Here is a 6,000-nt window from a genome sequence, read left to right as displayed (position 1 = left end):
CTAGATGGGACAAAGGCAGGTACTACTGTTACCTTGAGATGGGGAGACTGGGGCATAGAAAGGTCAATGAACTTTCCCAAGACCACATGGCTGGGATTCAAATCGAGGTGTGCCTCTGAACAGAACACCACATTGGTGCCATAGTGTGGGATAGCAGATACAGAAACACGGCAGACACCAACTGTGCTTGCTTCAAGATTACAAACCATAGGATAAATAAGACGTAACATAAAAAGGGGGGTACTCATATGTCAGCACTAGAGAGGCCAGGCATCAGGCCAGGTGTGTCATGGACCTATCTTATCTCTCAATCTATGACAGCCTCGTGGCCATAAGGTTTAAGAGGTCAAATCACTGACCCAGGGTCACACACCAGCAAGTGGCTGAGCAGGATGTCGATCCAGATCTGTGTGGCTTTCCAGCCTTTCTCCACACCACAGGGCCAAAAGGAGCTGGCATAAAGAACTGAGGCCATTTCAAAGCATTACAGCCCAGCACGCCTCCCTCCAGCCCAGAGTCTAAATTCGGCGTGGCTTTCAAAGCCCTTCGAAATTCAGGCCAATTCTCACCCCTCTCCTCCAGCAATGGGGCCCCCCTTGGGGAGCTGGGAAGCCCTGCTCCCAGGCAGGCACTGACTGTGATGAAGACAGCCCCAAGCATGGAAGTGGTGCCTCTTCCCTGTACCTGTCACATCTAGGTCCTCAGGGAAATAATGGATTATCAATCCCATGCTTCCAGTGCTCCAGTCCCTCTTTACCAGCTACCCTTCTGGGTCCCACTTGTTTCCCACTTCCTGGGACACTCACTGAGCTCTCCGCAGAGCACCCTGGGGCCTGGCCGTGCTCAGCAGGTTCCCTCTCAGCATTCCCTCATGTGCGAGCACGTTACGGCACCAGGCCTGCTCGCCTGGGCTAGAGTGCAAGGCTCTGTGGCTGAACGTGTAGTGTGTATTGTTACCATCCACTGCCACCACTGCAGCTACAGAATGCTTTATCTCATTCAGTCCTCACAGTAGCCCTAAAAGGTGGGTATGACTGTCACCATCTAAATGAGGAGGAAACTGAGTCCCAGAGAGGTGACGCGCTCTACCCTATGCCATCTGGTGGTCAGTGGTGAAGCCTGGATTCAAACCTAGACCTGTCTGACCCTAGAGCATCCATCTGTTTGTATGTGCCCCACTCTTGGGCTGAAGATGGTACTCTGGGCACAGCTGAGCTCAGTAACAGGCTTGTCACCTGATTAATTCTCTTCACTCCCTTGGTAAACAGAGATGAGTTACAACTTCTTCTTTGGCCTTGGTCCTCCCCCTTGAAAAATGAGAAGCTTCCTCTTCCCAGAACCTTGAGATGCTCTGATCTTCACTGCGCTCAAGGTTCAGCTCACAGCCTGAGAGTCTTAAGAGAAAGGCTAGTCCCAGATCAAGAGTAGCCCTGAGCAGGGAGGGTCTGTGATCTCTGATTAGACTTTGAAGTCAGAATCCTGACTCCTCCACTTCTTAGCTGTGTGACCTTGGGCAAGTCACTTCACCTTTCTGGGCCTCCTTTCCGTTTGTAGAAAAGGGAGATAATAACAGCATTTGCCTCATAGATTACTGTGAGGAATGCGTTAACATGGGTAAGTGTTTAGCACTCAAAAATGGCCATTGCTACTGTTATTTCTGCAAATGCCCCTGCCAATGCTCCCCACTCTCATCACACCTAAGAAGCCTCAACCCTAAGCAAGCAAGGAGCAGCCAAAACCCAACCAAACCCACTGCCATCGATCCAGTTGATTCTAACTCATAGTGGCCCTATGGGACAGAGTAGAACCACCCCATATAGGGTTTCCAAGGGGTGGTTGGTGGATTCGAACTGCTGACCTTTTGGTTAGCAGCCAAGCTCTTAACCACTGTGCGACCAGGGCTCCAGAAGGAGCATAACTGAGACCAAAACCAGGGCCTGGTGCCACTGGCCAGGTAACAATGGGCACAAAGGCCCTAGGGCAGCTAATGGGAGGAAGAGCAACATGAAGGCCAGGTTAAAAGGGCAGGGGCTTAGTGGGCAGTGAGGAGCCAGAAGTGGCCTTCCCCAGAGGCTGCTGCTGGATGACTACCACACAGGCTGGTGAAATCTGCCAGACTCCTTCACCTAGTCTCCTCTTTCTGAGTCCTGAACCCAGGCTATCCATATAAAATGCTGCATTTTACTCTCTATTTGTCCCTCCCTGGTTTAGTCCATGACGTAGAGAAGGAGACCGACCAGATTCCGCAATAATGACCGATCCAACCACTACCCATCACAGCCAGCATCCCTCCTGATGCCCTCAGCCTACTGGGGGTTTAGGATGACTAACCAGGGCCCTTGGGTGGTCGGATGCTTCCCACTGTTCCTCCTGATGCTGGATGAGCAAAGTTGGGAAGCCTGCACTCATGGGAGGTGAAAGGGAAACTTAAGGTGCTCTCCGACATCTCTCACCAAGCCTGAAATCAAGGGGCACTGCTTGAGAGAAAACACCCCTCTGCTAGCTCCAAATCCAGAAACATCAGTTAGGTGCCACAGGGCTTCCTCTTACGCAACCTGCCACCAAGCCAGCAACTCAGCAAAATATCAAAGCAGAACTAAGGCTAGGGTTGTGGGTAGTGAAGGCAGAGTCTCAGGACTTCCAGGCTTCCAGCATAGCTCCAGAGAGAGCCCTGCAAATTCGGTGCTGCCAGAACCACAGGATCACCTCCTGCACCACCCGCACATCACAGACACACGGGCCGAGGTCTATGAGATGACTTGTCCAAGGTCGCAAGGCTTGGTGCAGCCTTCTAACTCTCTCCTAGAGGGCAAGTCATCTGCCCAGCCTCTGCTGTCACCCACATAAGTGCTCAAGCTGGGGTTCAGAGGCAGGGTGGCCCCACTTCTTGAAGAGTCTGTGCATTAGTCTGAGATCTCTCACACGTCCCCCCTCCCCCACCTCATTGCTCAGTTGCATAGTCCCCAGTTTACCTGTTGTTTCCACTTGATTGGCTATGGTGGAGCTCCTTCTCCCCAAAGAACTGTGATCTGATTCTCTTCAGTTCACTCTCTGGCCCCAGTTACTTCTTTCTCAAGTCTTTACCTAAAATCCACTGTCAGCAGAGAGAAGAGTTTGGGCTGTTTCTATGCTGGCTTCAGCAGAAAGTGGGGGGAACTGAGTGGCTCTAACTCATGGAATGAGCCAGATCAGATGGGGAAACAGGCCCACGGAGAGACAGGTAGACTAAGGTCACAGGGCAGCTGGCTGACCCAGAACTAGAAGCCTGATACCCATATGCTTAGGCCAGAGTTGTGCTCATTGCACTAGGCTCCTCAGATCCCAACCTGAGTGGGCGCCCAGTCCAACCCGAGGCTGGAGCCCTGAAATACGAGGGGTGCTCTGCACTGGGAGGTGGGCTGAGGCGCACGCCGGACGAAGGGACGGTGACCTGAAAATAAGGGTAGGCTACTGTGGGGTAAACCAGGGAGGGGCTCCGGGACTAGACTTCGGCCTAGGGAAAGGTGGAGACAGGCCGGGCAAAGGCGCGGCGGAGCCGGCGCGACAGAAGGCCGACGTGGGGCCAAGGTCGCCGGGCTCCGGAGCCCTGCCGTGAGTGGGCCCGAATTCGGCCGCAGTGGGGGAGCTCTGGGGACCGGGGAACCTACTCTTTCCACTTTCCATAGCCTCTACCCTCTGTCACCTACCCTCTACCACCTACCTACAGCGCTTCATTCCAGAGCCGGCTGCAGTGACACGTGACATCGGTCACATGACCGCTCTGGCTAGGGGCGCGGCCGCGGGGGACGCTGGGAGTTGTAGTTTCCCGTAGGTACCAACCCAGAACAGCACCTACTGCAAGAGTCCCCAATCGGATAGCATTCCCAAGCCAGCCTCGCAACCAGTCCAGTCGTGCTTATCCTGTTACTTTTAATCCTGGCCTCTTGTCCAAGCCAAACATTGCTCCTTCCTCACAAGAACTGCATTTGTAGATTTGACATCTTTGCCAGTCCAGCGGCAGTGGACCAAAGCTATCCCCCTGTACCACGGCCCCGCTTCCCTCCCAACACATCTCTGGCCTGCCTTCATGCCCACAGCCAGTGATTTTGGAGTTTCTTTTACTGAGGACCATTCTTACCTCCTTGAGCCATCTTTTCTATGGGAGAAAGAACTGGTCTGAGTATCGTTCACAGTCATAGCTCAAGGGCCTAGATTCTGTAACAGTTCTCGGCACATTGTAGGTACTCAACAAATATTTGTTGAGGGAATGGGTGTCTGGAGTTCTGGCTTCTGTTCCTGAATGTGTTCCACTCACAAACTGTCACATAATCTTCTGCATTCCAATGTCCTCATCTGTGTTGTGAGAATATGCCCTCTGCTACATGTACCTCTCCATGCATCCTTCTTACATTCATCCTTTTAATTGGAAATTTTATTGAGAAATTGTGGATCCACATGCATTGAAAGAAATAAACAGATCTCATATATTCTCTACCCAGTTTCTCTCAATGGTGACATTTTGCAAAACTATAGTACAATATTACAACCAGTATGTTGACATTGACACAATCCACTGATCTTATTCAGATTTCTCCAGTTTTACTACAAATCCTGTGTGTGTCCTTGATGGACTCATATAGGGGAGGGGTATTTGTGTACCTTTAGTAAATACTGCTAGTTGGTATTTACTTCCACCGGCAGTGTATGAGTTATAGTTGTTCCACTTGTTTTCACTTGCTATTGTCAGTCTTAATTTTTGCCACTTTGCTAGGTGCATAGTGGTATCTCAGTGGTTTTGTTTTCCTGATGAATAATATTGAACACTTTTTTGTATGTTTACTGGTCATTGGATAGCCTCTTTTGTGAAGTGTCTGTTCAAGACTTCTGCTCCTTTTTTAGATTGGATCGTCTTATTGATTTGTGAGTTCTTTATATATTCTGAATTCTAGTCCTTGGTTATTTATGTCTGTGGTTTTGCCTGTTCACTCCTTTATTGGTTTTCTTTGATTAAAAAAAATCTTTAATTTTAATGAAGTCCCATGATTAGTGCTTTGTGTCTCGTTTAAGAAATATATGCCTACTCTAAAGTTGTGAAGACATTCTTGTGTTTTCTTCTAGAGGCTTTAGCTTTCATATTTAGGTTTGTGATCCATCTTGAATTAATTTTTGTATACGTTGTCAAACACGGTCAAAGTTCATTCTTTTTATTTAATACCCAATTGCTTACTTGCTGGTTCCTTTTTAATTTTTATTTATCTTTGAAACAGTGCAGTATTTGTGGGGCCGGAGCTGGGGGCAGAGCTCAGAAATCAAACATGATTTCTATACTATGGTCTGTTGTTGGCAAGGACTAGCAGGAAGATCTCCTGGGGTCTACACAGTGAAGCCCTGTGTGGCACAGGACTGAGCATCTCTGCCCAGGTTTGCCATTCCTATCTTCTATTCAGCTGTCATGGATTGCTGAGGGTAGGGTAGGGTACAAAATTTTATAAATACGATCTCAGCCATGTAAAAACTTGCATAGAAAAATCAATGAAAGATTGTTCAGTATAGTCAACTGGTATCTCCAGGTGGTAGGTATTGGGGATTTTTCTTTGTATTTTATTTTCTGAAACAAGCACAATTATCATTGAGAAAACTACTTTCTTAATATTTTTATAAAGTATCATTTTGAAAAAGAAAAAAATTGTTCTTTCATTTATCATTGAACATAAATCGATAATTTCTATTTAAAAAAAAATTCCATAGCCCAGCAGCAAGGAAAAAAGTTCAAAACAAAATTCTCAAGCTGGCTGAGTGAGCTGGACTTTCATTTGTTTAGATGTAAGTCTGAAACAGGTTAGTCTAATAGTGCCCAGTGGGCTGGTCCAAGGGGCCAGCTGTATCTGAATCACCCAGAAATCTTTTATTTTTAAATACAGATTCCCAAGCCTTATCTCAGACATACAGAATTAGAGCACCAGAGGAGAGGCCAGTATTTTAAATAAACTCTCCAGGTGATTACTCTCCATAGATTTCAGA

The sequence above is a fragment of the Trichechus manatus genome, unplaced genomic scaffold, assembly GCF_000243295.1.
Source record: "Trichechus manatus latirostris isolate Lorelei unplaced genomic scaffold, TriManLat1.0 scaffold00014, whole genome shotgun sequence".
Taxonomy (NCBI): domain Eukaryota; kingdom Metazoa; phylum Chordata; class Mammalia; order Sirenia; family Trichechidae; genus Trichechus; species Trichechus manatus.
This window is presented reverse-complemented; position numbering follows the sequence as displayed.